This window comes from Morone saxatilis, unplaced genomic scaffold, assembly GCF_004916995.1.
Source record: "Morone saxatilis isolate NCDOM2014 unplaced genomic scaffold, NCSU_SB_2.0 Contig18, whole genome shotgun sequence".
In the NCBI taxonomy this organism is placed as follows: Eukaryota; Metazoa; Chordata; class Actinopteri; family Moronidae; genus Morone; species Morone saxatilis.
Window position 1 is genome coordinate 1595663 of NW_023339740.1, and position 8237 is coordinate 1603899.

Sequence of the window (8237 nt, forward strand, 5' to 3'; positions counted from 1 at the left end):
AAGTGGAGACACATTGTCCATCTTTTATGTGTCTATGGTCAGAACTCTTTTACTATTTTCATTAAAATGTGATGTGGTTATGTTAAAAAGCCTATATATTGTTTTAAGATTTTTTAATTGTCAAGTCAACAAACTAATGATAATTATCTTCTAATTATAGTTATAAGACAGGACTATTACTCCCAGCAACTATCTCTCCCCGTGTCTTAAAACCCGATCCAAAGTTAAATAAAACTTGATCAATCCGGTTTTGTTTCCCGTTATAATCGAGCTCTAATTAAAGATGATATGCGTCTATTGTTTCAAATGCTCTCTAAAACCAAAAAATAAATTACTCAGAAAAACACAAATAATTACTCAGAAAAACAAACCAAAAAATAAATTAAATAGTGAATGCAATACGCTTCCGTAGGTTGCAGCCCTGTATGATACCATGGTATAGGATGCACTAATATGGAAGAAATTTAGGATGTAATATTTTGTGACATTATAATGAAGCATTTGCTCAACCAAAAAAAAAAAAACCCATTTGTTTTAATTCCTTTAAAGTTGCAGTAGGACACTTTTATAAAAATAACAATGAAAACAACCAGAGCCAAGAAAGATAGTCTCATTCCCAGATCATCAAATATCAATGCTAGAAATGAGACTCAGCTACCTCTGTGCTACGAACCTAGTTTTTTTCAGTCTTTCTCGGCTCTGATTGGTTGTTTTTGTTCAGGCGCGAACAATACCATTAGGAGCACTAGGAAGAGCCAGAGGAACCTGATTTGTTTCACAGATTATCTGTCTCATGTAATATTCTTCAGCAAAGCTTCAGCAAATATGACAAAAAGTTAGTTTTTATAAGCGTTACCTACTGCAGCTTTTGTGATGCCAATAGTAATAATTGTGTAAGTCGGTTATTATACTATGAAAATATCATACCGTTACCATCCTACCTACTAGTGTTATCTGAAGGAATAATTTTCCCTATTTAAAAAAGTCAAAAATCCAGCATTGTTCATCATGGTCTCATTATGTCAGGACGGGCTTATGTGTATCATGATCCTCCCAAACCAGTTTCATCATACAGTCGTTCCCCTTAGCCTCGAGAGAACTCAACAAAGTCAGGGGAGCTGCAGAGGAGGAGGATGCAGGTCTTAACAAATAGTTTTCCAGGAGTTTTCTTGACAGTACAGTACATCACTTGCTCATAAATGGGCATATAATTTAGGAGGTCAGCATTTATGCGTTAGCTCGCTTTTGTGGCTGTTCTCACCACAGCTTATTTTTCCACTGCAGCCGCAGATAACTCAAGTGGGTTACCTACAGTTAACTACAGTTTTCCTCTAATACCTTTAGTTCAAATCAAATAGAATTTACTTTATTTTTTACAGAAAATGTATCATCTAAAAAGTGAAAAAGTCAAAACATTGTTCATTCAAAGGCTGTATGCAATATGGTAAAATAATGGTATTGCAATTATGATATGATTCATGATTAATGGGAATGATCATTTTTGCATCACAATTTTTGGTTTCAACGAAAAAAACATCAAATGTGATGATGTCACATTTGTTGGGGTCTGTACTAAACAAACAAATCTAAAATGTTTTCTTACTGTACTGTGCACTACAGTATGTCATTATAACGCTGTTTGTCTCATTTTACCTTTATCAAAAAATTGCAGCTTTGTGATTTGAATATTGCACTCGACCATAATGTGATTTTAATTAATGTTGTGATTAATTGTGCATCCCTAATTCCATGTTGGTGTCTTTTTGTAGTTTGTTATGTCTCATGATCTGTTCCCTTACATCTAAACTATGAATAATTAAATTCAGGTTAACTGTGCGTAGACTACAGTACTTGATATGACTGAATCATGAGTGAATGATTTTTAGGAGGCTAGGACACAGGCTAGCACACAGAACCATGTATAATATTTCATTTAAAGAGAGGGCAGAGATCCCAGTGTACTCAGTTCAGAACTGGTACCTCACCACTGGCAATTAAGATAGGCAGGTATACAGGTATTCCTGTGTGTTTTGTGATCTTGGTGTAGTGGAGGATGGATTTCATTTCATTTTTCAATTTTTTTTGTCTTTCCAAGATTTATAGGAAATGCATAAAAAATAAGACAGAGAACACTGTGTCCAACATAAGACATTTCTGTCATGGAAACTGAATGTTATGACATGTTTTCTTTGTGAATTTGTGGAACTATATTTTATGATTTGTCATGTGGCCATCTTGCAGGAACTCCCTGCCTCCTGAATCAGGGACATCAATCACCTTTTTTAGCACGTTTAATTTCCATCATGTCTCATATATTTTACTAATGAAGCTGCAGTAGGTATTTTTTACAAAATATTGTTTTAATCATGTTTAGCGATGGGTATTTTATTCTTAAAATTTTGTATCTTTTTAATTGTTTAAATGTATTTGCCCTGTGCAGTTAATTAACACTATGTAAATTATTTTCTGTTTCATTGTTAGTATTTATCTTTACTAATTTTTTTCCCTTTTTATTCTAGCTCACATTTTGTTTTGCCTCATTCCCTCCTGGAATGTTTTTAATCCTGGTCCTGGCCATCTACGTCTATGTGACTTTGTTTTGAAACGTGCTGTATAAATACATGTGTATTAATATTATATTAATATTAATAATGGGTATTATTAATATTAAAAATAATATTAATATTAGTGTCTTGTAAACCTATAGTGTCTGGGCACCACATGGTGCAGGGCACATTCATTCATTCACATCACATTCATTGGAGTCTAATCTGACCTAATAATTGTCTTTATGGCAGCCATTAACAGTTTTAACATTAAAGACTCCACTGACGCTAGTTAAAGGCAACAACAACAACTACTGAATCTGTCACTTAGTCAGTTTACTCACTGATAGAAAAGAGCACCCTGAAGAAAAAAGGTTGGGAACCACTGCTTAGAGCTCTCACTGTGGCAGAGAGCGACCGCAGGTGGAAAGTGAAACATTTCTGCTTTAAAGGAGGATGTGTGGGTATCATCTCCCGTTTATAACATTACCACAGTGAGCCATCAGTAAGTGAAACCCAATATAATACATCTTTATCATAAAAAAATGCAACAGCGGCAATCTGATTCAGATATAACTAAGCTCAATCTGATATTCCATTGGTAATTCTTATACTCTATTTTTAAAAGAATAAGAGATTTCAGATGCCAGAGAGGATGCTAAGGTCACCATGGTGGAAATATGCTACCGTGAACCAATAGAGCAGTGTTTCTGGAAATAAGTGTTGCGCAATTATTATATTGTAGACTGTTAAAGTACTGTGCGTAAGGAAAAAGGTCTGACTGAATATGTTTTTTCTCCAGTAATCATATAATGTGTCAGCACTGTGGTAATGAAGGTCCTTACCACACTCACTACACTGTATCCTCAAATGCCCCTAGCATGCATAATGAAGCTCACAAATATGTATCTTGTATGGATGTCACACCAAACTACACACTGTGATACAATAAGTTACTTTAAAGCTGGTAGTTTTTAGAATTTTTTTTTGTCAGGAGGAGCAAGAGGAACCAGATATTTTTTTTTTTACAAATTATCTGTCTCATGTTCTACCGTCAGGACACAGTGAAAATTTCAGCTAATGAGACAAAAACATATTTTGAGAAAAGTTACCTACTGCACCTTTAAGTAAAAAAAAAAAAAAACACCAACTCAATTTCTTGATTAAGCAGTTTTTACTCGGAATTTGAAGTGACACTAGCTTAGTTCTTTAAGTTACGCAAACATTCCCGATTAAGTAGCTTTTACTGGTTTTTATTTATTATTTTTTTTCAACAATGTTTTGAGTTAAATGAACATGTCAGGTTTTTCAGTGAAATGAGCCAATTTAGTGCGTTCCACATACTACTGCAGCACCTTACCTATTTAAATAAACCGTCAGTTCACATAGAAGACTTAAACCGGATCCTGGTTCAAATGCAACTAAATGAAATGCCACTTCATTGAGCCGAAGCCAACAAGAGCTACACTGAAGGTCCTGCATAGTCCTAAATCATGTTGAGGTGTACCGTACGTTTGCCGAAAGGCGAAGCGAAATTAAAATTGCCTGGTCTAATATGAAGTTCCTTCACCGCCATGTCCGAGGTACACTCCTGCTATAGCGTCAACAACAGTACCGAGCGGGGTACCCATTCATACTGTAGCGTTAGCCCGGGGAAACAGCCGACACCAGCTCTCAACAACATTATATTTTTCAGCGATTAATGGTAAAAAAGAGAGCGGGAATGTGATAAATAAGACGGGGGAAAAGATAACAGTGTTCGGTGAGAGGTGTGGGTTTGTTTACCTTGCTGGGAGATGCGGGTAGAGTTCTCCCCGGGCGGGCAGCAGCAGTGCGGAGCCAAGGATTATGCGCAGGAGGCGCGGTGAGGCTGCTCGCTACGTCGGTGAAACAGACACCGTGTTTCGGATGATAGTAGCGACCCGGGCTCGTTTCACACAGCGGTCTTACTCTCCTCTCTCTTTCTTTCTTCCTCGTCTTTTCTTCTCAATCTACGCTGTGAATTTTTAGGTGAGTCGCATTCAAGCACGGAACAGTCTCTCTCTCTTTCTCTCTCTCTCTCTCTCTCTCTGTCTCTAATTTCTTCCTTTCCTCCGCATCCCTGCTTTATTTCGATCACCTTCTGTCGCTCCTTTCATCAGCGTCCGCGATGAAAGAGACCGCGAAAACACAGCAAAGCTACTTCCGGTATCGGTATTCCACAATGAAACGTCCTCTGATTCATCAGTAATTTGCTGCCAGCCTGGTTATCCTTTGCAGTGCTGCCTTTGGTCAAAATGAAGCATAATGAGCTGCCGTTGCACTGCTGTGAAGAACAGGCTCCTTCTTTAGCCGTTGTTGCAGTTGTGTAAGACAGATGGTTTCCAGGCCCTTTCTGTTCAGATGGGTGCAAACATTGATCAGGGATACGTCTGCCCAGGTTTGTCTAACTTGTGTTCAAAGATATGGCAATGATCAGAAGGAGCAAAGACGAAACAAATCATTTTATTTTGGATTGTTTGAGTTTAAGCTCATAAATAATAAGAGACAGCACTTTTTTGTTGTTTCTTTGTTTTTTCTTTTTTTTCTTTTCAACTTTAGAGCTGTGAATAACGTGTAAAATAGTTTCCAAAGGTTTCTAAAATGTTTGTTTCTTCTTTGCATATTTAGGAGTCAGACTTTTAAAAACAAAATAATGGTAATTTTGTCGTCTGTCAACACCATACTCACACACTTTTATAGTTGGACACAGGGCGCTTGTTTAAAGACTGTAAATGGGTTATAGGAGGACAGTGCGTCAAACCAAAACCTTTTATTTTGAAGGCAAAATCTACTCACTTCCTGTAGTTGGCTGGCTGCGCCCGGAGAACTTGACGCAGACGGAGCGGCGGCGGTCTGTGCCCCTTTTTGTTGTGGCCGCTCGGCTGCCTGGAAGTGAAGCACAGGAGCGGCAGGTGCAGCGCCCCGCCTCCCTCCACAGCCCCGCTCCCTGGGGACCAGTGGCGGGGAAGAGACCTCTAATTAAACACGGCATGGAGATGGATTGGAATAATATTACACCTACACAGAATTATAATTTACTTTATTGTGAAAACTCGGCTATACTTTTCCTTTTATTTAATTCTACTTTTATCTTGAATGTACGGTGGCCCAGAGGTGTCAGGCCGAATACAAAAGCCACAACACAAATAAAAGTACAGTTTTTTGTTTTTTTTCTCTTTTAACCGTTAATTTTTCTTTCTAATTAGTTGTATCAATAAATAAATAAATAAAGATGTTCAGTGGTTTCGTGTCTCTTTAATGGAATTATTGTCAGAAATGAACTACTACTATACTTTGTCCTGTCTTTGTTTATTAAATTCGATCTTTTTTTATTAAAACTTAAAACAACCATCGGGATGAAAATATACTTCATGAACAATATTTGAACATTTACTGGAAGAAAAAAAAGGTTCAGTGTAACATTTAGGAGGATCTATTGTCAGAAATAGAATATCATATTCAGGTATGTTTTCATTAGTGTATAATCACCTGAAAATGAGAATCATTGTGTTTTTGTTTAGAATGAGCTGTTGTTTTATCTACAGACGCCACGGGTCGCCTTCCGTGGAGTCCACCATGTTGGACCACCATGTTTCTACAGTAGCCCAGAACGGACAAACCAAACAGAGAAGCTAGATAGGGGTGCTGGCGTGTTTTGCAGCCACTGTAGTTTCTCCTTCACACTTTACACACTGCCATCAAGAGCTTTCATCTGGTAAATATAATATATTTTTGCTCAACATGTCACTTACGCTCCTCTGGTTCCCAACCTTCGAGTCTGTATTGTTGTTGTTGATGTCATTTCTTTAGATATGAGATCATGTAAAATGCTGGGGGTCTTTTTTCATCTAGAGACATTGGTGGTGAAGTTCTTAACTAGCTGAATGGTTCAGAATCTATTTCATTAGTCAAAACTTTGAGGTCTAACATATCCAGCAATGTTAGGAATTGTTCATTTTAAAAGGGGAATAGGTTTGACTGTGTTGTAGGTTTTATAATTTCATATTTCACCCTTGGGGTCATTACAGCGGAAAAGGCAACATACAAAGTGCCACCAATTAGACAGACAGGGCCTTCTTATGACAACGCACAGCAACAGACAGCATGCAGAGCCAGCAAGATCAGGTCCCAGCTAATTGGTAATCACTCCTGTCACAGTGCCTCAAGTGAGACTGATATGTGTTTAATTAATCAGCAATAATTCACATGCTTGTTTTGCCTGCTGAACAATAAGCCTGCGTGCTCAAGAGCAGTTCAGTAACAGCGTTGGAAAAGTGAAAGGAGGCAGGAAAAGTGCAGATTGTGGATCTCAGAGTTAAGGGAGGGACTGCATTACAACAAGGAAAATAGAATTATGAAATAAAGCTGACAAAAAAATACTACAAACATGTGACATTCTTTTGCTGAAGTAAACACTGGGTCCTCCCTGGGAAAAATCCAGTGAAAATGTACACTGTAAAACCAGATAAGTTCATTCAACTCAACTGTTGAAACTGATTACATCGAAGATTTTAAGTAAAACTAAACTCCAAGTTAAAATAACATTCTTGATGAATTAGCTTTAGTAATTTTAAGTGACACTTAATTTTGTAATGTAATTTTATTTGTACTGTGAAAACAAAATGCCTAGTAAAAAGCATTTAATCTAGAAAGTGATGTTACTTATATAACAAAGTTAGTGTTCAGAATCAGGTATGTTTTCATTAGTGTATAATCACATTTTGACCTATAGGAAGAAAAACACTTGTTACTAATACCATTAACAATACTCTGGACTAATCAACTGTCCCAGTAAGACATGACAATGAGCCAACATGCACAATACCAAGACCTTGAAACTGAAGCAGCTAAATGGAATTCAGCCATCATTCATTTACACCTACAGTCTGTGGCAGCAGCTGTGCGTAAGTTCAAACTTATAGTTATGACATAAATTATTACTAAGTTGTGATTAATACATTACAAAAATAAAAGTGGTTGCATCCTGCAGAGAAGTTACAACTTAACTCTAAGTAACAACTACATTTTTACACATGCCCCTAGACATAAAATTGCCAGAATCTTAAAAAATCTTACTTTTTTTTTATATCATACTGCCCAGCACTTCTAAGGAGGACCACAAGTGTCACATAAATAGTAATAAGGCATTTCAATCAATTAACAGTAAATTGTACAATAAAAACATTAATACATTTGTTTACAAATGAATTCCTTGTTTTACTACGGCAAGAGTGTCATGGACAGGCTAAATGGAGAGGCTAAAGGAAGAAGGTAAGTGAACTGAATAGCTAAGAAAATCAGCAGGGAAAATGGAAATGCAAATGGGGAAGGAATTACCCTGATTAAAATTTGTGAATTGTGCTATTTATTTCTCCTTTTAAAACTGAATTTTACACAAATCAAACTCAAACCCACGGCCACTGCAGCAAGGACTCAGCCTTGGTACATGGGACTCCAGGTCTACCAGGTGAGCTATCAGGGCGCACCATATGTAAATAATTTTTTATACTTCCTCTTTTTTTGCCCATTAAAACATCAACTAATAGGGTGCAATGTTAGCTTATTCGGTAGAGCTGGCGACCCATATACGGAGTTACTGCGGCAGCCCGGGTTTGAATCCGACCTGCGGCCCTTTGTGTCATCCCCTCTCTCTCTCTACCCACCTTTCCT

The 8237-nt window shown here is 37.2% G+C and overlaps 1 protein-coding gene across 1 annotated transcript in view; it reads right to left on the reverse strand.

The window, feature by feature from the left end:
* cntn2 (contactin 2) overlaps window positions 1-4665 on the reverse strand; it is a 46713-nt gene extending 42048 nt beyond the window's left edge. Inside the window, exon 1 of the mRNA XM_035661667.1 lies at window positions 4332-4665. The gene's annotated coding sequence lies outside the window, so the exon portion shown is untranslated. The remainder of the gene's footprint in view (window positions 1-4331) is intronic.
* Between the last annotated feature and the right edge of the window lie 3572 nt (window positions 4666-8237).